This window comes from Onychostruthus taczanowskii, unplaced genomic scaffold (assembly GCF_017590055.1).
Source record: "Onychostruthus taczanowskii isolate IOZ18803 unplaced genomic scaffold, ASM1759005v1 scaffold9, whole genome shotgun sequence".
Taxonomy (NCBI): Eukaryota; Metazoa; Chordata; class Aves; order Passeriformes; family Passeridae; genus Onychostruthus; species Onychostruthus taczanowskii.
In genome coordinates this window covers 3,968,913-3,993,818 of record NW_024506993.1, presented here as the reverse complement: position 1 = coordinate 3,993,818, position 24,906 = coordinate 3,968,913, and the positions used below count along the sequence as shown (strand labels likewise).

The window sequence follows — 24,906 nt, the reverse complement described above, 5'->3', positions numbered from 1 at the left end:
CCCGCCGCGCCCCGTCCGGCCCCGGCCGCGGGGGGATCCGCGGGAGCCGCCCCCCAGCCCCGCCGGGCACCGCGCAGGTTACACACGGCGGGGGCCGGGTGCCGGGAAAGGAAGAGTTCGGCAGGATTTATTTGACACTTATTTTCCGGGCAGCCCTTTTGTGGAGTTGCGCCGTTTGTTTCTTATTGTCTGAGCAGCAGTTGGAAGCGTCTCCCCGAGGGGGCCCCTCAGCCCGGCTCGGCCGCTTTGACAGGGAGGTAACCATATTAGGATGTGTATGGCAAAGTAAACAATAACAGAGTTGCAATGAAATGGAATTTTTTTTTTTTTTTCCACCCCCGGGGTGGTGAAGGGGAGAGACAAGTGGTACCACCTTCCCAATTGCTCACCATGAGGCTGCTGGAAATGCTTTAGGTCACAGTGGGGAAAGGCGGGGGAGCACTTTTAATATCCAAATAAAGACATGTCAGTTTCATAACTAAGGAAAGAAATACAGTAACGTTTGCATGCACTGCCGAGACCCACAGCAGGAAAAGGGGGTTAGTGGGGACGGGAAGGACAGACACTAAAATTGCAATTTTGAAAGCAGGGGTCAAGTAGAGTAGAAAAGTCCAGTCGTGTTTTGCACAATCGCAGTGAACTGATGGGATGAGCTAAGTTGTGCAAAGCCTTGCAAGTCTGCTGGCTTTAAAGCTTTGAAATCGCTGTTTTTACAGGATAAAGCACTTTAAGCAAATTGTAAAATGCAGGTGTCAAGTTAGTCGGTTTAATCAGAAACAGAGCTCAGAGCAGCCGCCATGCAACGGGTCCCCTACCAGCAGTCGAGAGAAAAGTTCTGCAGCAAGAAAACACTGTAAGTCAAACAATATTATTTTAATGCCTGAATTCCACGTCCTAAGCAAATCACCAAGAACAACAAGTGTAGCATCTCCTCACACCGAGGGATGAGGCAGCCACTGGTGAGCGCTGCCTGCCGAGGCTCAGCACTGCAGCCAGCCTTGGAGGGGATCACAGCTAGAACATGAAACAAGTTTACATGTCTGGGTGGCTGCGGATGGGGGCAGCTCTCTGGTACAACAGTCCAACAGGAGCTGTTGAGCTGTTCTCACCGCCAGCCAGCATCCTCCATCGAGCAACAGCCGGCAACGTGGAGCGCGCCTCTGGGAAGGGCTGACAGGAGAGCGTGGATGCTCTGCCCGTACCAGGCACCGCCGTGATAAGACACAGCACGAGGAGAGGTTGAAGGTAGATAGGCAAACAAAGTTGCTATGAGATCACGCACTTAATTTAGAACAAAGGCAACATTTCTCTGACAAATAGGATGCACGCTTACGCTGCCAAGTTCGCTTGTATTCGGCTAATCCGCAGCAATCAGAACATCAGTGTTGACATCTAATGGTACCTACAAGCATCTCTCTGCCTTTCCACATGGCGTAACCCTGCTCCGTTAACACGCTTTAAATTTTTCAACCATCTTGTTTAACCGAAACATCTATGAAACTACACAGTGCGTTACTCATCCGTGCTGCGTGTGCAACCCCCCCAACAAAAATAAAAAGTTAACACGCTGATTCCAAAATCAATAAATCACACGACCAAGTAGCAGTTCAAAAGTTCAAAGACATGATGGCCAGTTCACTACGTCGCAGCACTCAACCAATAATAACTTGACTCCATCACTCCTCATAGTATAGACAATTTCATGGCATCATTTTCATTAGCCTGTCTCACTGAAAATTGCTAGCTATTTATGTATACGCTAAAATAAATTAGCCATTTCATCGAGCACCGTGATTCTTATAAAATACATTAACACAATACTCAATTTTCCAGTTGGAGTAAATAAATAAATCAATAAATTCAATACAGAGTAATTTTTATTTTTTTCTATTGTGGAGCTTCAGCTCTCAGCATAAGTGTTTTTATTGGGTTTATTTGTTTCAATAAAAATTGAAATGGGCCAGTGATCTTAGCAGTAAGATCTGGGAGAAAAAAAACAACCCAGCCCTATCTAATATTATGAAAGTATGCTGTGCAGTTCAGCCAACTGGTAATACATAATTGTTGGTCAAAAATAATTTTCATTACAGTTATTAAACCACCTCTTAATTTTGAAAGGTTTTTCTCTCGTCTCATGCATTCTCCAGCCCAGCAAGAAGCCCTGGGCTCTATTGGAGCAGGTTCTGATCCTGCACAGCTCATTCTGCTGGACTGGGGGCAACCCCATGCTACCTTGGAGCTTCCATGGGGAAAACTGGGATAGAAAAGTTACCAGCAGTCATGTTCACTATTTGAAAGCACTCATAGATTATAAGATTCAACATGACCTTTCATATCAAGGGTAAGGCAGGACAGAAGGAGGATGAGGAAATGTGGGAGAAGAGTTCATGGACACCCCAAGAACTTGATCCTTGAAGGGGGCTTTGTGTCTGACCTTTTAGGGCTGTGTTGCCCTGTAAGCCATGGCCATAGATCACAGGCTGTTGGGTGGTGACATCCTACAGTGCAACTCAGGGCATCCTTTGGGGACCTCATTTGTGCCTTATGACATCTCACGCTCTAGAGAGATGCACCCAAGGAGTGCATTCCCCTGCCTTGGGTCAAACACACATCACATCCGGGGCTGGGCAATGGGACGATTCAGAGTTTGGCCCTACAAAACACTCAGGCATAGACAAGAACCTGGACTGCCTTGGACCTCCTGCTACTGTAATCTCAGAGCAAAGGAGGACACCCACCAAGCCCCCCAGCAGTCTCCTCATCCTTTAAAACAGCACTTCTCTACAAGTCTAACACTTCCACTGCAAACTGCAGGCTCCAGCTGCTCTGCAGTGAGGACAAGAACCTGTAAGGACAAAACCGAATAAAATATACCCCTTGTGACATGAATTCAGTCTTAGCAGTGAAAAAACAAAATGCATTAACCAACACATACCATCTAAGCCCAAAATGGTTCAACATAATTCCTTAGAAAGGCTGATGTGAATAGCGCACTTTGCAAACTGCTTGGTGCTAACAGGAGGGTACTTTTTGCTCATATTCACTCTTTAACCTAATCAGAAGAAAAGTAAATATCAGGTCCAATTTTAATGACTGACTATAAATAAAAGCTTTTATGCAAAATGCACAGTTTGCAAAGATAATGATTTTAAGGATGATGTCACCAGTGACCTACTGAACTACATGGCACATGTCAGACAGACGTCTGTTTCTTAAATTGCAGTAATAAATTAGTAGCCACAGAATCTGTTCTGTTAAGAAGACGTGAAGCTTTCCTATTCAGATAAAAGTTTAACAATTGTTTCAGTTTAGGTTCATGAGTTAGGGTTACTATTGATGGAGGGACCAGTGCAGGCCCAGCTTCATCTGCCTCCTCTTCCTCCAACCCCTGTGCAGCATTACTTCACTCCAACAGGATCCAAGACTAACACACACTGAATACTTTCCTCTAACTTTACACTGATTAAACTATTAGTATTTTAAAGTATGATACTTGCACAGGTGTTGCCACTAACACCACCCAACATACCACATCCCATCCCAATTACCTTGTTTTCAGTGAATTTGTCAAATTTTAGCCATTTCGTACTGAAATCTGCTCTTGCTGAGCATTCTGCCACAGTCCAAATTCTGGCCAAAAAAAAAAAAAAAAAAAAATCCAAAACTCCTGAAGGTACTCCTGAAAACAAGGAACATCACTGATTTACCACGGTGAGCAACCCCAATCACCACGTCTCTGGAAAGTCACCATGCTCCCAACGTGCTGGAGCACAGACATGAAAACAGGCAGGTAAAAGACTTCATGAGAGGCAGGTGGATGGCACCATTCCCCACCTACTGCCTTGTCCTCTTCCTCTCTGCCCCCCAGCAGAGGGACAGGCAGGGGTACAGGAAGCCACCTGATTTGAATAGAAAGGAGACACGGCCAGCTCGGAAGCAGGAAAATGAGCAGACAGGGACAAGAAAGCCAGAGAAATGAACCATGACTGCCTGAGCATGTCACTTATCTCATACCAAGTGTTGCTTACATTTTTTGTCCATTACAGGGAACTACAGAGTTTAGTTCAGTTTGGAGCACCTTTGGAGGTCTGTAGCTTGGCCAATCTGAGATCAGGATGTGCAGGTATATCCAAAGCAAAATCCTGGATTTCAGTGTGACCTCCCTCCCCATTTCCACATTTTAGCCTTAAAACATGGAAAATCTTAAGGCTGCTTGGCTAACTGGTGTTTTGTGTTCTCACTCAAGCCAAGCAACATCTATTTCACTAATCCTTTTCTGAGAAAGAGCTGCCAAGGCCTTCGTGGAAAGTTCTGGACACAGAAAACTTCAGCCCAACTGGATTGGCTTTTAGTCATACTGTGAATACAGAGCTTTTCTATGGGAAGTGTGGGTCTCTGCTCTGGAAGTGTTTTTCTTTTTAACAGAAACAAAATCAGCCACTTCTTTGTGTCAGTAAAGAAAGTAGAAATTACTTTTTTTTTTTCCTAATGCTATTTTGCTGGTTACCCATGAAACATCTATTTTGTCTTCTCACCTATCATTCCACGCCCAGCACTGGTAAAAAAGCTTTATGAAAAAAAAAAAAAAGGCAACACAACTATGTAACAAGCCCCATACAGGAAGGAGCAATTAATTACCAAGGCTTCCCAAAGGCATGTTGCTTTTTTCTCCTTTCAAACCCCAAAAATCAACCCCCCTGCTCATTGCCAGGGGAGGGGAGGGGAAGGGTTAGGGTTAGGGTTAGGGTTAGGGTTAGGGTTAGGGTTAGGGTTAGGGAAGGGAAGGGAAGGGAAGGGCCCATGTGCTGTCAGCCTGTGTGGAGACTCTCTGCTCCAATGCTCACAAAGATTTCTAGCCGGGTAGAGCTCCAGAGGAGCCTGAGCTTATGATAAGCAACGGCATACTTAACAGTTACATGTTACCGTTCATGATAATGCAATATTTCATTTGGGTGATTTAGAAGTCCCTCTTGACCAACTTACAGTGAGACACCAAACGCTTCATCAATCACAACCATTTTTATTCACAATCCAGAGCAAAAACTACAGGGAGAGTTGAATTTTCAGCAACTCATTGGGGAGGGGATTGCTACTAGCTCTGAAAATCCTCCTATCTCACCAATTTTTATGTTAGATTCAAATATATTTCCTTTCTAAGCAGCATTCCATTTTCCTGCCTCTCTCTGCCGCGTTTCTTATCGTGGCAGGGTGAAAGAGTATCCAATTTAATATCTGTTTTGCAGGACAGGAGATTTTTTTCATATCTTATGCACTAAGGAAAGCTGCAGGGGATGGCTTAGCAGGCTGAGCATCACGTTTTAAATACCTAGACTCCCTGGAACCACAGATCCCATCAGGTTGACTGAGCCCTTCATGTTTCTGGGGTAGATAAATTAAGTGTCACGCTGTTTACTTTGTCGGGGTCTGTTCGACGAGGCCTCTGCAGTAAAGGTCCTGTCTGTTCTGCATGGAGCTGAAGGTTAAAGTCTCATGGTTAAGAGAGAGCACCAGGTGCCACCTTGATCTCACTAACTCTAATGATAATTCTGCCATTTCTGTTAAGAAAGACAATCCAGGGATCTGCTCCCAAAACTTGCTGTAACGTTACTGGATGACTGAAAATTATTCAACGGCTTATCGGCCTCGGATTTGGTGACTGTTAAATGAAAAAAAAAATACATCTACACCTCCCAGATGTTTAATTCATAAGTTATACAAAACTGTCAGATCTATGGATGACAGAAGAGAGATATTCATCATTTTTACAGCCTGATTTCTGTGGTTGGAGGTAACCCTATGTTTCTGCAAAGTCATACCCTCTTCCCACTCCTCTGCACCAGATGATAGCAGTGGCTGAGCCCATTAATGGCTCACAACAGAAGCTTTTTAGAAAGAAAGCACTGGAGAGGAGTAGTACAAAATAATCAGGAAAGACAAAACAAAAATAGTAAGAATCACAAAAGTGAGACCTTTCATGGTCAGTTGTGTAGAGACACACATCCATCCTCACAAACACAAAAACCTCCTCAAACCCAGACACCTAAGAGAGGTCCCTCTATCTCCAAAAGGTCTGATTCATGGAGAACAGACTCAGTGTTGAAGAAAACAGGATGTTTTGAGAAGGGCAGCTGTAAATATGCACTTGGAACCTACTCCTGGCCTTACTCTTAGCTTTGCAGCTGCCATTATTTTACTGGATTTCTACACAGAAGATTCTGGGAAAGGTGGGTGAAGGGAAATAAAATGTAATGATAGAACAAGAAATACAGTTCTTCAAAATAATTTCTCTTTTAAGTAGAAATTAGGCAGAAAAAATATTACCTTTTACATTGGTTAGGAAAAGGACTGTCTTTGATTTGTTTCCACAACAGCTGACAGTACGCAGTCCCTGCTTAGGGTACCAGAAATAATCATTATCACTCTTAGAATGTGTGTTACAGTGACGTACCAGAGGTTAAATGTGGCTGTTGGCTTTACTGGTTGCAATTCCTTCTCAGGTGGCTTAGCACAACTCCCACATTTTTCTTCCCAAACTACCCAAGGACCTGCTGGAGCTCCAGCCTACAGACATTACTAGGATTAAGTAAAAGAGGTAGGAAAGACTCTTTCAGCTCTATTTACAGATAGCTACATTCAAACTGGTTTTTCATAGAGTTTGGCTACTAGAGGACATGATATCAAACTGATTTTTGAAAACATCTCAAATTGAATCTAAGACATCCAAAGATACTGTTTGTCTTGCAGAGGGGAAAACTCCATCCAGGAAAGGTACCAGACAAATAACACTGGGTACAGCCTGCTGTATTTGGTGTATTTGTTTTTAGAGGCAGGACAGACATCCTTAGAAATGGTGATTAAGATATTCCCTGTCAAACCAAACCAAATTCAGCAGAATTCCTCATCAAACCAAACCAAACTCAGCAGAATCTGCTACAAAGAACAAGGACTTTGCCCCAAATCCACCTATTGTTCCTGGAATCTCAGTGTCCTTAAGTTTTCACTGCCTCTGTTAAGGTTGTGCAGGTCTGCCCTACATAATCCAGCTCCAGCAGGGGACAGAGCTAAAGGAGAAAAAATAAGGAAGGTCAAGAGGTGGCTGTGCAGTAAAACACAACCAATAAGTACAGGTTTTACTCCAAAACTGCTTTGAAATAATTATTATAGCATCTCATTAGCTTGCACTTTGACAAGAACATAAACTCCTGACTAAAGTCCTGCTCCCAACACAACCCTTGCAAGGTGGCTGGCTGGCAGGTGTGTGGCCAGACTCACAGAGAATCATAAAATCCTTAAGGAAAAGGGGTGGGAGTAAGAAGGTGGAGGTGCACTACTGTCCCACACACTCGCCTCTTGGCCCTGGGGACACAGAGTCAGCCTTGGAGCTCAGCCCTTCCATCTCCCTTGGCTCAGTCTAACGAGATTCCCTCCATATTCTCATCTGCCCTCTTTGTGCTCTTCTCTGAGCAGAGCACAACTGGCCCAAAGAGGTGCCAGCTGCCCGAGGCACTGGCAGTTCTTTTATCAAACAGGCAAATCCTTCATGTCCGGCACGTCCCCGAACGCACCGAACCGCGTCTGGAGACCCCGGCTACAGGTCCCAGCTCAGGGAGTGAAGCAGAAGAGATAATCATTGGCCTTGACTGCAAGCCCCTGTTTCAGTGCTTCGAGTCACTAGTGGTCAGCAAGGAGGCTTGTGGTGTGCTGAAACGGAAAAAGCTGGAATGAAAAGCAGGAGTCAGGGCTGTGCCTCCTGCTGTCCCCAGGGTGAGCCAGGGTGCTCTCCCCGGCAGTGGGCTCCCAACAGGGCTCTTTGATGGCTGGTCACACCCGCTACTTCAAATCAACAGGCAAACCAAAGTGAGAAATGGAAAGGACAAGGTGAATTGTAGATGAAAGTCAATATCCCTCCTCTCTGTCAGCTCTGAGGGGTAAAGGATGAAACAGGATGAAACTGGTTTTGGTTAAAGCTGTAAAAGAATCACAGGGAGAGAGCACTTACAGAGAAATGTATTTTCATGTAAACTTTTATGCGCCCATCCCTTGTAGCTGGACATCAGGGAGGATGTTAATAAACATCATCAGGGGGAGAAAAACACAGTAAAAAAAGAAAATCAGACTACAAACCCATCTTTTCCAAGATGTTCAAAATAGCTTTGCAGCTATATACTGCAGGGAGCCGAACACACTCAGATACAAGTTTGCATCTTAAACGTAAGCGCACATACATACAAACAAGGTTTTGCAGATATTTGTTAGCTGTACTACAAGATTTTCCAGGGCTGGTGCTGCAGCTTATGTTACTGTGCTTTTATATAGCTGCAGATCAGCCCCCTAAGAAGCAGCCTTGGAGAGAAGCTGAAATAGTGACAGTTTGTGTTGCTGGGGATATTTCTGAGACGCAGTTGCTGTTTACTGTGTTTCTATTTCCAATCAAGCTGCAAAGTCCACCCATAAAACATGAGGAGGCATTTCTTTGGGTGTGGGACAGAACAACACGCACACAAGGAGGACCAGCTCTTCAGCTGCTCCACCAAAATACTCTTAGCCCTATCTGCAGGAGAGCATTTGGCCCATGAATAAGAAAACTATAGCCAAAGTCCCCAGCTACAGAGCTTCTCTCAGTATATATTTATGCACAAAGCTCAAATAATTTAATACCACGCCTCACTAATCATGTGAATGCACAATTCTTGCAGGGGCAAATGGTTCTTTTATCTCGTGCACCTCTTGCTCTTGGCTGGAAAAGGTGTCTCAGAATCTTACTGGCACTTTTAAAGGTGGCACCTACCTATCTGTGGCAGAGTCCAGTGTGATTCATTGTAGGCTCCCCAGAACAGATTAAGCCCCCCTACAAGGAGGCAAAAACTAGTTCTAATGATGGTAAATCACAGCACATGGACAACTGGACAACTTCCTTCCACTTCAGAGGGGGAATTAGGTGATACACTCTGGAGTATGTCCTCCTTGGCACACTCCTGTTACCCTGTTATTGCTAATGATTGTACAAAGTGTGAGAAAAATGCTACAAACACCTAAAACAAGGGAAGATCGGTCAAGAATGTGCAAAAGCATATACAAAGGGATCTAAAGAGTATTTCAACATAACACAGTTTTCTTCCTTATTCCCTTCTTTACTTAAAAGCAAGAGGCGTGCAGGACTGCAAAAACATACAACGTGCCAACAAATGTACAAACTACAGCTCATGAAAAATAGCGAAATGGAGACCCAAAATTTGAGGCCAGTACAAGTTCATAATATGAACTGGAGATCAGAAAACTGGCTCCAAAAGTAAGAAAAAAAAGAACACCAATTCCATTTTTTTCTAAGAAAACCATTTCCTACCAACTTTGAAAACAAGAATGCCTACAGTGATCTGGGCTCTCTGTGATGGTTTTGGCTTGGCTCCCTTGCCCCTCCTCAGCTGTGTGGCCAAATGTGAGTCTAACCATGAGGTTCAGAGAGTTGTGTTCTTCTTAACCTTCCACTTCCAAGTTTAGACTGGAGACTGCAGTAAAATGCCCTTTCAGAAATTTCCCTTATTCTTCATTACTTCTAAGGTAAGAGTTTACATTTCAGCCTATATCTGTGATGCCAGACTATTGCAGAAGCACAACACTGAGTTAAATATACTGGGGTTTAGCCTTTTTCTACTTTTCCTTGGATTTTTAACTTATTTTTTAGAGCCATTAAAAGAGCAACTCAGTGGCTCCGAAAGTGCCACAAGCTCTTGCTCAAATTTTGATGCCTAGACACAAAATGAAATAGAGGTGACCTCTTGGATGCAAGATTTGCAACGGCAACTTGCAACCGTCCGTTGTGGTGGGGCAGCATCGTGAGTAATTATTACCTTCATTAAACACCCAGTGACAAGTCCATGCTGTCACCACATCCCACCAACGCTCGTGAGTATGAAGAGAGATGGGGTGAGAACTGAAAGCGCCCTGACTGCTCCTGAAAAACTGTTCTCCTTCCAACCGGCTGCTATTCCAAGCCACAGAACTCCTTCCAGCATGGTTATGGAGCTCCACCTCAGTCTGGCCTGGTCAAGATGAATCTTGCCTTTGAGCAAGCAAGAAAAATTCACAAGGGAGAAAATCAGATTTGGAAACTAAACGTTTTGTAATCTCCTGCCATGCAATTTGGCTTGCAGGCAAACTTCCAGCCCTTTCAATAGTAAAAAACCAGACAAATACACTGTCTTCTACCATCTCCTGGTAAATTAAGGCCAGAGTATGATGTGATACCACACACACTTAAAAAGCTCTACGAGCAGAAGGGAGTGATGCACCCATGCACAGTGGTAGAGGAGACAGCAAACACAGCACACAGAATCAAAGAGAGCCAAAAGAACCGCTTCTGTTACGCAAATTTATCTTGTCATGCTCGCTTGCCAAACTGGACGTGGCTTTCCTGGCCCAAGGAGCAGCACCTCAGTGATCTGTGGCACTGCTGCTGCTGAGGTGACTCTCTGCATCAGGAGAACCTGGAGCATCCAACCTTTGGCCAAAGAAGGGCACGAGACAAGGAAAAAAGAAACACCAAAGCCAGCCAGCAGTGCTGAGCATACAACCAGCTCTGGGTATGACTGGGTTATTGCACTGCTCTTATCAGCACACACGAGTTCAAGGTCAGCCTTGATGCACTCTCTGAAAACTGACACTGCCTGTGTCCTGCAGTCAGCATGGCTTCAAACCAAGGCTTCCAATTATTAGCAGTTGTTTTGTTTATTATTGTGGGGCCTCAGGACAAACAAAAAAGGAGCCCCATTGTGCTCAGCATCGTACAGAAATGCTTAATTAGCCTCTTCATAGGTTGTTCCCTTCAGCTTCTTTTAAACAAGATATTTTCAAATATAAATAAATTCAAATTTCAGAATTGCAGAAATCAGTTCCCTGGAATTTGCGTCTGTAAACAATTAACATGAATTTGCCTTCCCAAATTTCAGCTGTACACCAAACGCTTCACTCTTTTACTTTAAGAAAAAATTATATTCTAAAATATTGGTCCTTGGGATTGTAAACAGACTTTTGTTGCTCAATTAAAGCCTGGATTTAAGCTCAAATTTTCTCTGAACTATGAGAAAGTTGCAAAATCATTGGTCTTCTGTTGTTTCTTTTCTCAAACTACAGTATTTATGTATCAACAACATAAATGACAAATGTACAGGAATATTCACAAATTGGAAAAACAAATTAAGAGCTGAGTTTTTACTCAGAAAAAAACTGATCTGTGAAATGTGATGCCATGCTGCAATCTCATGAGTTCAGCAGAATAATGAAACCAGCTCATAGATGGATGAGTACCAACACTGTTACAGAAGTAAACACAGGAAAACACAAACTAAATTTGTGAAGAAAAAGTAAAACCTCAGAATTTGCCCTTTCTCTGGAGGTATCTGGTCATGTATTTTCTTAGAGATGCCAAGGTAGCTGTACCAATGGTCCAGTCTCCCATACCAGCACTTGACAGTGCTCTTAAAACTTGCTAAATTCAAAAGGGGAAAGAAGAAAGTGAGGCAAGAGGAAGGCAGCCCATCCTTCCAAGAGCCATTCATTCACCCACAGCATCCAATCGCCCCAACTTGTCAGCAGACAGATCCTGAGGATCACACCATCACTTGAAAGCATTTTATGACCATTTTCAAATGCAAATACTTTCTGCTGAGTCTCTACTTTGCTCAGATTTGCACCAATCATTTAGAGGTCACCAGCTATTACATCTTATTATCTAACCCTTCTGAAAGACTCTGCTTTCTTTCTTTTTACTCTTACTGCTCACTGATGTTTCCATTCACCTTTGAAGATGCCTGTTTAATTTAGCTGGGTTTTCAGACCACACTGTGGATTACATTTCCCACAAGCTTATTCCAGCAATTTCTTGGCAATAAATGATATTTGGATACCCCACAGAAACCCCACATCAAATATTGATTACTGTTATTTCCATTACCAGAGGCTAAACCAGTTAGGTCCTAAGGGCAAATTAAAGAGCTTGCTTCCAAGTTCTGGTCCTTTAGAGGAAGGATGTAACTATTCTCCATAACAAGGAAGATGCTGACACAAAAGCAAATAATGGCCCTAAAAATGGTTCATTCTCTGGCATGGTTAAATAAAGAAAATATAGTAAACTCCTTTGCATGCAAAGGATAAAATCAATATCATTTCCATTCAGGCAATAAAAATTATAGCATATTGCTTCAGATACATAGATACTCTTCATTTAAGGTGGAGTTTCCACAATTCCCTGCTGAATACCCAGCTCTGCCGTGTGCACCTCTCTATAGCACTCAGCAATCTCTGCTTGACATTAGTACTAAACAATATTCATTAAGAGCATAACACTAAAGTGCAACATGTAAGTAAATCAAACTCTCAATGCTCTATTTTACAAATTTCATGGGCCACTGGGGATAATTAAAAGGGTAATTATACAAAGTTGGTGCAGTTTTGAGACTCAAATGACATTTTCTGCTTTAAAGCACTTGATAATCTGGTATTTTTCTACTAAGACAGTCGTTTTGTGCTTCAATGGTCAAACAGCATAAACAAACAAGAACTTTTTTTAAGGTATTTCAATTCTTTTTTCTTTCCCTACACTGTTTCTCTTGATCAATACCACTCACTAGTTATTCCTAAAAGCCCCATATTGTCAAGAAAAGCGAGACCTTTGGAAAAAAAAAAATCCCTGATCACCATAAAATGCCACTGAGTCTCAAGCCTGGTTTAAACCGTAGCTCTGAACAAAAATGGCATTGCTTTGGGTGTTTACAGCACTGGAGCACTCGTTGGTTTGTCACTGTGTTTAACCACTGCTCTAAAGCCAGCAAAGTACATTACTGGTAGTAACAGCTCATGAAAAATACAGCGAAGAAACTGCTAGTGGCAGAAGCATTTAACTTTCTTGTTAGCAGCCTCCCCCATGTGGCACTTTAGCACCAGCAAGTTGTTTATTATGTTCTGTGCCAGGCAAAACTGATTAAATGGGGCTCTTAAGAATCAAAGCGTTATAAATTCATGGAAATACAGCAAGCAATAAATTCCATGGAATTAAAAGCTTACTAGTGCTATTAGCATTTCAGGGTGTTTGCATTGTTAATAGTGATGTGCAAAAATGATGTTCCTATAAGACAAGGCAAACCAACAGAACATATGCTTTAGCTGCTACATTTTTATACCATGTCATCATCAATGGCAATTATTTTTTTCCCAAAAAAACTAGAAAGCTCATTAATATTTTGAGGAAAAAAGTGAATCAAGGGTCTGTAGACCAAGGATTTACATCCCTAAAGAGAGGTATTATGTTGGAAACAATGTTGTTGTGAGTCTGTGGAAGAGCAGGAGCTGGATCTCCTGGAACAGAGCTGGGGAGGAGGGAGAAGGGGTGAGGCAGGATGACTTTGGTGACACCACAGGGACACGGTACAACAGAACTTGCTAACAATTTAATAGGTAAACTCGATGCATAGTAATTCATAATACAAAAAAGAATGGGCAATGTAGTCTGACCTAGTGGTCAGTAAATCTGTCAAGAGCTCTCCAAAGAGACATCTTTACTCCGGGTCACTCTATCATCATTCCATGGGAATGACTCTGCTGGCAGGTGACTAACTTCTCCATCATTACTGCAGAGCTCCATGTGACACAGCAGCCCAAGCTGGGATGAGGCCTCCCCTTATGCCCATCTGTTTGCAGGTAGCTGATAACTCTGTAAATGGAATTCCTTTCAAGCGGAAACTTGGTAAAGAAACCGCGTTAGGTGTGTGGCTGAGCAGTAGAAGAATGGGACACCTTTCCAAAACTGAAAAAAAATAGACCTTGCAGGGTTTGTGTGATTTGTTGTTGGGTTTTTGGGGAGTCTTTTTGCTTTGGGTTTGTTGTTTTCTTTTTGAAAAGGAACAATTTTTACCTTTCTCAGCTGCCTGAGCACACAGCAGCCAGATAATCTAACCTGCAATGTCCCTCTGGAGGGCAAGGGGAAAATCTGGCTCTCGTTGCAGACAGGAAAATCAAATCACTGCCTTGTTGCCACAGTTAAGGTCTGACATAGGATAAAGAGCATATTCTGGATGGTACATCATGCACAGCTGGCAGCATGCAAAGTCAAAAAAAAAAGCCCCAAGAAAGCTTTGTCCAGAACAAACAGTCCCCATGCCATGGAGTGAGTCAGCTGCAGGGGTAGGAAACGAACCCCAAATCCTGTCTTGTGGGCTCAAGCTCTGTGCAAAGGACACATTAACAGCAAAAACCCTCTCCCAAGACTGAAGGCCCTGACATTTTGTTTGCCTCAAGCAAAACAAAACAAAGCAGTAGGTTTTTAACTGCTCAGAGGCACGTTATCCTTTTGATGTATGCATGTCCTGGCAGTCACACATCTGCATCAGGAGAGAAATAGCCCATTTTTTTTGGCAGTTATTTAGTCCTTTTCATCTGAAAGTTGAAAATGCACCACCGGCGAACCTTTGCAGCTCTGGGTTCTGCATATAAAAAGCAGCTGCTGAATACATGCAGGGAGTGAGGGCTTTTTCTTAATGTTTGAACAGTTCCAAGTTCAAACCCATTAAAGTCCAGGTCACACCGGGATCATGTCACTGTTAATGCATCCAGTTACACGCTGAGGGAAACCCAATATAAAACTATGATAAACTCTAGTTCTCCTGCAGAGATACTCTAAGGTCTTGCCCAGATGATGCCATAGATCACTCTTCATAGGCAGTGCCCAGACAGGATGTCAAGGTCAGAGGACGAGTCTCTTTACATCTGTTTTTAAAGAAGTCCCCTCAAACGTCCACCAAGCTTGTTGGGACCTTTCCCCTTCCCTTCTCCTGGTGGAAGAACTTACTGTCCCACTGATGTTTTCTCCTACACATCACAGGTTCCCACACAGCCTCCTCCCACAGCACCCCTAACTCCATGCTCCTTCTTTTGGGGGCCAGTCCTCTCTGCAGGAGGCACGGTCCCACTTGTTCTGGGGGAACTCCACACCTGGCCAGCGTTGGCCCAGGCATGGCAGCAGCAGGGGACTGCAGATACCTGGTACCTCATCACACAGCTGGTGCAGCCCCTACTCTCTTGCTGAGAAGGCAACTGGCAGCTTCTGGCAGGGCAACTTCAAAGGCAGGTTCCTCAAGTGACGGAGTACAAGTGACACTGGGATGCAGAGGATGTAGCACAGCACCACAGCACAGCCCTGCCCACCCAGGAACCACTGCAGGACTTCAGCATCAGCTTCAAACACAGCCAGGCCTAATAAACCAAACTATTTACCCAGCTCCTCTCTGAGCTTCCCACCCTAACTGTGCTGGGAAAGGAGGAAAAGGACTTTACTGGACTTTTTCACCTTATCAAGCATCTAGAAAATCCAGTGGCTGATCTGGATGCATTTCAAGGCGAGTTAACCATGGCAGCTTATGGAGCAACACTGCTCCAGCTGGCCTGCAGATCATGGACACAGGACACAAATTTTGGGGAGATTTACCATGCACACACTATACACATGGGATTTACACCATCCACATGTTTGGTTTGCACTTTTCTTCTCACAATTTTCTGAAAATTATTGCAGGGTTAAGAAACTGGAAAGAATTGTGAATGGTATCAGAGATGCAAGATGTGTAATTTTTAAAAAATTAATAACTTTATTAGTAAAATTCAAATCGTCTTTGAAAAGAACTGCCTTGTGTGTTTGAGTCTCAGTGAGGAGAAACTTAAAAAAAGCCAGTCTTCATTTTTAAACTATGTTCTCTCATATATTCACCATTCCAAAGAAGAACAGGCCAGAGTCTCCTTTTAATTACATGAATAAAAATCCAGGCAATTCTTTCAATTTTAACTAATAATTTGTCTAATTAGTTGGGTTTTTTTCCCTCCCAAAACATCTATTTATCTGCCATGAAATCAAAGGCAGAAATAAATTGGTTTAAAGATAGCAGAGAGTAAATAGCAAGTTTGGAACCTTTCAGCCTTACCCTGGCAATTTGTCTCATATAATTGACTCAGCAGACATGCTTACAATTTCTTACAACTTTTACAAGACCTCCTGTGGGCTTATTTTAATGTTCTCCAAAACTGAGCTCAAAGCTTTGGACTCTCTAAGTAAGCAACACCAAAAGCAATCATCTTTCCCTCCTTAAAAAAAAAAAAAAGGGAACAAACAATAAAACCACATTTTTCTTCTGGGATAGTGTGTCTTAAAGAGGAACAAAGATGCAAATGAATTTGCACTTTTTCAGAGGTAATTATTCTGTTCCTTTTCAATAACAACATTTTTAATAATGTTCAATTTGCATTCACTAAATCTTTAGAAGCAAAATATTCCCAGTAAAATTCCCTTTCCCAAATACTGGAATAAAATTTCAATGGATAATGATGACAGCAATAAAACGAACACAAACCACAAAAAAAGGGTTAAAAAGTCCCCCCACCCCCCAAAAAAAGGAAATGCTCTCATTGCCCATATTACTGATTTATGCTGTTGTTGGCTTTTAAATGCAGCACTTTCTATTTCTAAGATCTTTACAGACAATTACTAATGTCACAACTCTGTGGCCTTGCTCCATTGGTGGAAGTGCCCCAGGAGCAGGAAATGCTGTGCCCTTCCACAGACATTTCCTTCCAGTGCTGGGATCCACTAACCCTTAATAAATCAGAGGATTAGATGGAACACTTGTGTTACAACTAATAAAGATAAATACAGGGGCTATCAAAACTAACAAAAAGAGTACGATGGGAGAAGGAACTACACCTATTATTCAAAAGATGCCAATTTATCCTTTTTTTTTAAAGGGAGGTGTAACAATTTTACCCTTAAGAAAAAAAAACAGCTCATCATATTTCAACAAAAATCTATTTTGAAAAACAATATTACAAACTTGGATATTAATGGTCTGCAATGGAAATGACGTCAGAGTCTTAGTTACAAATGTCCAAATGTTTGTGCTACCCTACTAAAAAAATAAACAGTGAGCTCAGAGTCAGAAAGGACCCGTTTGAGCAATTAAGCAGTATTACGCAAAACACACTGAAAAGTATAGGGCCAGCAGAGGTGGGAGAGGCACAAATTAAAATTCACAGATTGCACTGGGAAAAACACTGAACAATTAAACATCTCAGAGGTGGTGTCTGAAGTTCCTGCCATTATCTGAGTGAAAAATGCTTTCATATGTCGCAATGAGAAATTACGGGCAGGCAATCAGGAACAAAAAATAACTCTTTTTCTTTTTTTTTTAAATGCCCTAGCTCTAGGATGAGCTACCAGATAAAAAGGGTGGCCTCCCATAGTGCTCACTGACATCACTGGTCTTGTAACACTTGTAAAACACGGCTGCCATCGCTGAACAACAATAACTTAAACACCATGGAAGATATACTTCTGGTGCAGGAACAGGCAACAGGCAGTGACCTTACAGATGACCAAATAAAATATGCAACAAGAATCTATTTTTGGAGTCATTTTCTCACATCTCTAGATTTTATAACACAGGAATGTGCACTGTCTGCAATGTGAGTGCTCCAAAGGCAGGTTCCAAGCCTGCAAGGGGCTCTTGCCCTTTGTGCTGAGACACAAGCACGGCCATGAGACCCCAGCAGACAGCCCTGGTGTGTTTGGAAGCACACCAAACCTATTACAAGGAAGTGAAAAACATCACTGTATCCAGTGGCAGAGCAGCCTAACTTGTAAAAAGTGTTTGCACAGATCTGCATTCAGAGTTCACTGCCTGCTCCAGAAGGAAGCCTTGAAACTGGGTATTTCCATCACATTCTAAGTTTGAAACCAAGTATGAGCTCAGGCTATCTGAGCTGGAGGTCATGCTCTGGTTCTGGAATAACATATCAGTGCTGTTCCTGCTTTTGCCATTCCCAGTTCTTTCCTCAGCCAAGCTGTGATAAAATGCAGCACATCCTGACATATTTGAAGAACCAGGCCAGAAATTGCACAGTCTGCATCACACGGTGTATTTGTAGCTGCTTCCTTGGTGCACCTGTACTGGCAAACATCAGTGCATCCTTTTTGGCTGCTTAATTTGCAGTCACAACTTTTACAAGTTGGGCCATTTTCAATATATGCATTTGTTTCAATACCTGTCTGATCTCTGGGCGCAGATGAGGCTAATTTGGAGGTGTGCATGAACCTCTCAACCTTGTGCTCCATGTTCTTCAGGGATTTAGAATGGGTGATTGTATTAACAGGAGAAACCCCGTGGGATTATGCAAAATACTGGCCAAGTCCTGTTCACTTTAGCAGTCTTCATGAAGACCAGAAAGATTTGGTCCAAAAGCATCAGATAGAAGGATCAAAACCTGCTACTGACTATCTTAAAGCAGAGAAACTTATTTTTCTATCAACCCACTTGAAGATTTACAAGATATTAAGGAATATTAAGAAGAAGAAAGAGAAGAAAAGCTAAATGGGCCAAAAGAAAACAAAAGAAACGTTCTCTCGAGATTACTAATGCTGGCAGACAATAGCACAGAAAGAACTCCTCTGACAGATCTTTGAAGTCTTCAATACAACAAGCTAGTGGGCCATGTTAATGAGATTTGCTCAGATACTTCTTAAATTATCCCAAAATGTCTTCATCTAATTGCTACATCTTCTTGACCCGCTTGCTTCAGAAAAGTTACAGTTTCAAACGTGTCTGGACTGAACTTTTCATTCAAACAGGTAAGGTCTTCAAATACTTTGTGCTTCCAATGACCCCCACACAGAGTTTTTAGGGTTTACCCCAAAACATGCAGGTAATGTTGTAATTTCTGTTACTAATGAATAGAAAATGTGGTACTTTGCACCACACTTTATCTTTGAACCTTAAGGAAAGGACCTTCCAGTAACACAAAGTTCTTAACAATTAAGATATTACAAGTTCTCCCAATAATCCAAAAGTAAATAAATCCAGTTTTAGATGAGGCCTGACAGACACTGATCACTCCAGCTATAGGACTACCACCCCAGCAGCAAGGGAGCAGCTGGCATCAATGAGGTTTATCTTTACTGCTGAGGGTGACACAAGCACTCATGCAAAACGCTTCCAGTACAGCTCTGTGTAAGTTGGGCACACTGCAGAGAAAACACTGGAGAACATGCCCAAGAACCAGGTTGTCTGCTCTGTCACAGAACTCCTTGTGACTGAACCCCAGTCCATACTCAGGACCCATATTTAGAAGTTGCTGCACACGCCATGTTCTAGGGACAGGAGCTGTTTCTGCTCACTAATATGCTTTAAGACCTTTAGGTCAAAAGCAGGAAGAGTCAAGGCGCCAGATCCACTAAGGAAAACATCATCCTATCAACTTCCCACTGCCTGATGTGCAAACACTCCTGCCACCCAAGCCAGTACATAAAACAGGACTGAGGACATCACCAGCACATCTTCTGGAAGTCACCAGCAAGGAAGAGTGCTGGGGAGAAACTGCACGCACTGCTGAGCCTTTCATAAGCAGAAATGTGTCTGAAAGAGTTTGTTTCAGAGTTTTGACTTCTGCCTGCAATGGCCAGCAAAGACATGGCACAGTGACTTGACAACCTGGTTTGAGAACCATTTCTCTTCCTGATAAAATGAACTTGGAAAAAAGTAATTTTTTTGGTCCACTTTTTTCCCCACATACACCAACTACACAAACCATTTTTAGTACTGAGCTTAGGAGAAAAAGTCCTTCTGACCTTTCTCCTGGCTTGAAGGGAAGGGAGGAGAAAACATACCTGTATAAGAAAGTTATAGGTCAAAACCACAGATTTATCTGTTGATCATCTCATTCAGCTCTGAGTTTAAGCAGGCAGCTTCTGGTTTATTATCAATATTTAATCAGCATTTAACTCTGACAAGCATTAAGATTTGAAATTTTAAACTAAGTGCAACTTTGCTAAATCCTTTGTGTTGGTTTTTTTGCTGTTAAAGGTTTTCTAAAGAATTCTATCTTTGCTATCTTAAAAGTCTACACGTGCCTTTTGTTATCAATAATGTACAATTTTAGTAGTATGTTTTGTACTTTTCCAATTTTCAGCATGCAAGCTATCCCTGATTTACAATGCTCACTGAATGCTGTTTGATTATTGAAAATGCTTTTACTACATTTAAACAAATGACTGCTCCTAGAAAACTAACACTATTGCCCATAATTCTGTAAAAATACATTTCCTCTCCCTTCTCCCCAAATCAAACATTTCTAATTCTTACTGTGAGGAAAAACTGGCATATAATTAGGCATTATGCCTAACAGTGCTAAATAAAGGAGAATGTAAACATCTTAATTCTGAAGGTTTAACCATCAAAGACCCTTGCTGTATCTCTTCTGCTATTTGTGCTTCTGTTCAGAGCTCCTTGGAGCTCACAGCGAAAGAAAAAAAAAAAAAAGAAAGCAAACAAACCACGCAGAATAAAAATCTATTTTGCCAGCTCTGAGCTGCTCCCACCCCGCATGCCCGAGGCCAGGCTCGCGCGCAGGGCTGGGACGCCCGGGGCCACGCGGCTGCTCCTCAAGGAGTAGAGTCCTGCTCTGCAACTGCTCTGGGCGGCTTAACCGCTAACTCAGGAGATGGGATTTCACCTGAAATTAAGCTATCAAGCAATTGAGCTCAAACTCAATCAACCAAACCCTTAACCTTCCCTGTTTCAGTGGCACTGCTCTAATTAGGACTCTATCACTATTTCCATTACTATCTCCTATTCTCATGGTTTATTATCTCAGCGGTTTCAATTCTCGTCCAGTTTAAATTTGACATCCAGTTTCTTGGACCACATATCATTCATTACGGCTTTTTTTTTTTTTTTTTTATGAAATATGTTGCAAGACTACAGACCGATCCTGCAATAAATAGGTTTTTGTTGAAAACTGCACCCCTCACTGCAGTAGAAGCAGGACAGAGCCAAACCTTCTTTGAGAAACAATCCTGATGTTAAGGACACGTTGAACAGCTTGTTTTCCATTAAGTTTTAAATTTTGTTGAACAGTTTGACAGCATATCCTTGAACACAGATCCACCTGCACACACCATGGTTGTCCCATGCTTCTCCAGTGTTCACTGTCTTCCCCCTGAGCCTGGATCAGCTTCTAGGAAAGAGTTTGGCTGAACTCTGCTTACCAGCTGTGCTCAGGAGTGAGAATCAATAACCTATGATACACAGGAGATCAGGCTGAAAAATCTAATGGTCTTTTCCAGTGAATCACCCAAACTGCCTTCTGCTGAAAGATGAGTGACAGGGGGGATGTGTGCCTGAGTGGTGCACTGATGGTAGTAGTACAAAACAGATCTGCTTTTGGAGACACAGCCTACAAGGTTCAGGGAGTCTAAAGGTAGAGTCCTGCATTTAACACCACCAAAATTCCAAATCGTCCTGGGTCACACAGGATACAGCCACTCATGAACCAGGAACAAGAGACCCATTAATTACAAGGCCCTCTGATGCACTTGGAACTTGAAATTCTTCCCTTCACAAAAACTCAAAGGAGGAACAACGCTGCAGAGCAAGGAAGCACTAGCTCCTTAAACTGCAGGATCTGCTTCTTCTCCAGTAGCTGAAATACATCTAATACTTCATGGGCTCCACCATAAAAAAACAAACCAGTAAGATTCAAATCTTGAAGAGAGGGATATATCATACAGCTGACATACACCACTGGCATGGCCAAGGATAGCAATATTCACTTGAACTTCATGAATTTCATCCTAACTAAATAGATATTTTTGGCAACAAAGAACTGAAAAAAAAATCCCAGATCGTCCTCAGATCTATTTTAATTTAAAACAGAAGAGAACAGGGACATTTTTTCCCCGTTCAAGTACATTTTAATAAAATTTAAAATAAAAATAGCTTTAATTCACTCCAATGCATTTAGTCATTCTGTAAAATTCTAAGTTTAAATGAAATCACCATTTTATATTCAAACAAGGTCAAGAGAACAGCACTAACGAGCACTGACATCACAGTGAACAGCAGCCACTGCTCAGCGCTTACATCAGTGTTGCTTGTTGCTATGGTGCTTAACCGACTATTAATTTCTGAAAGAAGGTGATTATAAAGCAGCCATATGAACCTCAGTCAGATGACACCCTTCAGTACCAAACACTGATCTGCGTTACTCTTCTCCTCTGCAAGTTAATTTTGTGAATCACCACTTTTGTGATGTTAATATTCCTTCCCAACTTGAAACTTTGGACCAGAAGAGAGGCAAGGAGTTAATTTAGAAGCAAAGGACTTTCACGCTGCTTTAAATAAAAATCATTTTGCAGAGAGTGATATTTCTTTCCTTTTTGCTGTGTTCCAAAGACTAAAAAGCATCTGTTTTAACTTTTGCAGTGATAATAAGCAATCAAATTAACAGCTAAATTTTGCTCTCCTGCTCTGCTCGATGTGCTGCTGGAAACCCAGGAGCGTCTCAGCCTGGGATGAAGCAGCACTGAAGCTGACTTGACCACTCCCCAGGGATCTGCCTCAGTAAGGGGACCTTGCCACAGGCTGTGCCACTGCATCTCCCAGCCCAGCAGCAATGGACCATGGAGCTGCCACAAAGACCAGCCAGAGCAGGGTCTTCCCATTCCCACACAGGCTCTGCCCAGTTACCAAGCAGCCTTCTTGGAACATGGCTGAAAGCCAAAAAGTGCATCTTTTTGGCCTTGCTCCTCAAATGCAACTGAACACCTAAACCAGTGGCTTCGCAGGCAAAACATGGATTTTTAAGGCACAGCATTTACTCCAAAAGCTCCAAGCCCAATGCTGCAAACTTTATCCGTGTTGCCAAAAAAGCCTTTACTAGTGCAGCTAAGGTACGGTCCTGGGGTTCACAGGATCAAATTCTTTGTTCAGACATACTTCAAAAATAGTGTGAAAGACAGTATGTTTGCATTTACCTTCTTCAGTTGCTCCTGTAAAGCAATCTTCAGTTACAGCCACCCAAAAAGGTCACTCTTCTTACCCTGCAGAGAAAGGAGGTAACACACGTGACTCTGGGTCAGTGTCAGCAGCAACACCCAAAGCATTTTCATTGGCACCACATTTGCAAGTACAAACATAAATAAAGCAACAAATGAATCTAATCGTGTTTAATGGTGAATGACTTTCAGAGAGAGTTAATAAAAACAATCAAGTCACAGGACTGCTGCTTATCAGTACCAGCTAGTGTGAGGTTCTTCAGTTCAGCACAAACAACTTGGTCTTTGGGAGAAGAAAAAGAGAAGCAAAAAACCCCATGGTGATGAGACATCTTTGTTCTCTAACATAAACTTTCTTAATCTTGATGTCTATCAATCTATTTTCAGTTTGAATAATAAATTAGTTCAGTTCTTTGTTTCAGAAATCTGACTATTGTCTGCATGGATTCTCCTTATTTAAGGCATTTTTAAGACCATTTGCAACCACTGCTATTTTATCTTCTGGATCCTTTCTTTTTTCTATCCTTTTCCATAGAGACACAGTCCTAGATGAGATTTTAGAACTAGCTACATCTTCCTAATTCAGAAAGTTGTTTACTGTCTTGGGATATCTTCTCATTAAGCATTACCAAGAGCACGCCAAGGTGGTGAGAGCAGTGGGTATTAAAAGGAGGAATAATTAAAGTGCATCTTTATAAAAAGTAGGAGGGAGAAAACAGCACGTGTAGGTTTTTTTTACCCTGTATATTACTGCATCTTGTGTACTCTCTCTTATGCAAAAGAGTATGTAATCTTTTAAGAAACATGACAATCTGCCACTTTCTGTTCATGTAATTGGGATCAACATATGGTACAAGAGAAAAGAAAAACATTTGTTTATTAATTTAGATCAAGTTACTAACTCAAACCACTAACAGCATTCAGAATTAATTCCACATCAATTGACCAAATACCTTAACAGAGTAAAATTATAACATAATTTCACTGAAATGTTGATCTTCTGCTGCAGGGGAGATAGTACCATGTAATACAGACACAAAGAAATATGTGATAATTTGGTGACACTGATGTCTTCATACGAAACGGAAAGTCAGTGACATGTGGATGTGTAAGACAGAGCTACGTGAAACTCCATTTCATAAAATTCACACAGTGATGTGGAGTTTTGGGGGTGTTTGTGAAACTTACCAAATGGTAAGCTGTGCTATTTACATCACTAGGTGAAGCTTTTTACGGGAGCAGTAAAATACCAACCTCTGGGGAAAAAATCAGAATCTTCACTAAGTTCACTCAAAAGAATATGAACTCATTCACCATTTATTTTGGAAGGAAAAATGTTTTCACAATGAGAATGAGGCATTATTTCTTTTCCATTGAAGCCTGATTTTTTTAGCTGGGAGAAAAAAGGTTACCTTGATATGAAATCAATATTGGTTTTATCTGTTGCTCACTGGCACTTTATTTCATTTTTATTTTTTATGTTTTGAGTGAGAAGCTCTTCACAGTTCTTGTAATGCAGTACCAGAACATTGGGGGCCAAAATTTGAACATGTTCGCTGTATAGGAAGCCCTGTGTTCCTTGCTGAGGTACACATATAAGAAATTCCTGATTCTGCACTGTAAAGGACATAACACTACTCCATCATAATAGGTCAGGGCTCACCTTCCTGAGAGTATGTAAAACAATACATCTTTTATGTAAAATACATGACCTCCGACATGTGATGTGCTCTTAGATTAGCAACAATAAAGGCTTTTATCCTGCTTTGCTGCAGGGGTTATCTTGGGTTTGACACTTTAAACCTCTTTTCATATTTATCTGTTTTATAAATTTTCTGGGTATTTGGCAGTCAGATCCTTATTTTGGCAGTATTTTGGCAAGCAGACTTCATTTCTACCCCGAGTCTTCACGATAGCAAATGAACCATCTTAAAATGTACTTTTTAAGGAAGCTGCTGAAAATTAAATGTTTGCATAAAATGTGCATTCAGTATCCCTTTGGGCAGTGCTGAAAAAGGCAGGTATCATTTTCTAAACACATT

At 41.9% G+C, this 24,906-nt stretch overlaps 1 protein-coding gene across 1 annotated transcript in view; it reads right to left on the bottom strand.

Moving 5' to 3' along the window:
- The window catches only part of FOXP1 (forkhead box P1), a 376,461-nt gene that overhangs the window by 194,538 nt on the left and 157,017 nt on the right, over positions 1-24,906 (bottom strand). Inside the window, exon 3 of the mRNA XM_041425693.1 lies at positions 22,844-22,909. The gene's annotated coding sequence lies outside the window, so the exon portion shown is untranslated. The remainder of the gene's footprint in view (positions 1-22,843; positions 22,910-24,906) is intronic.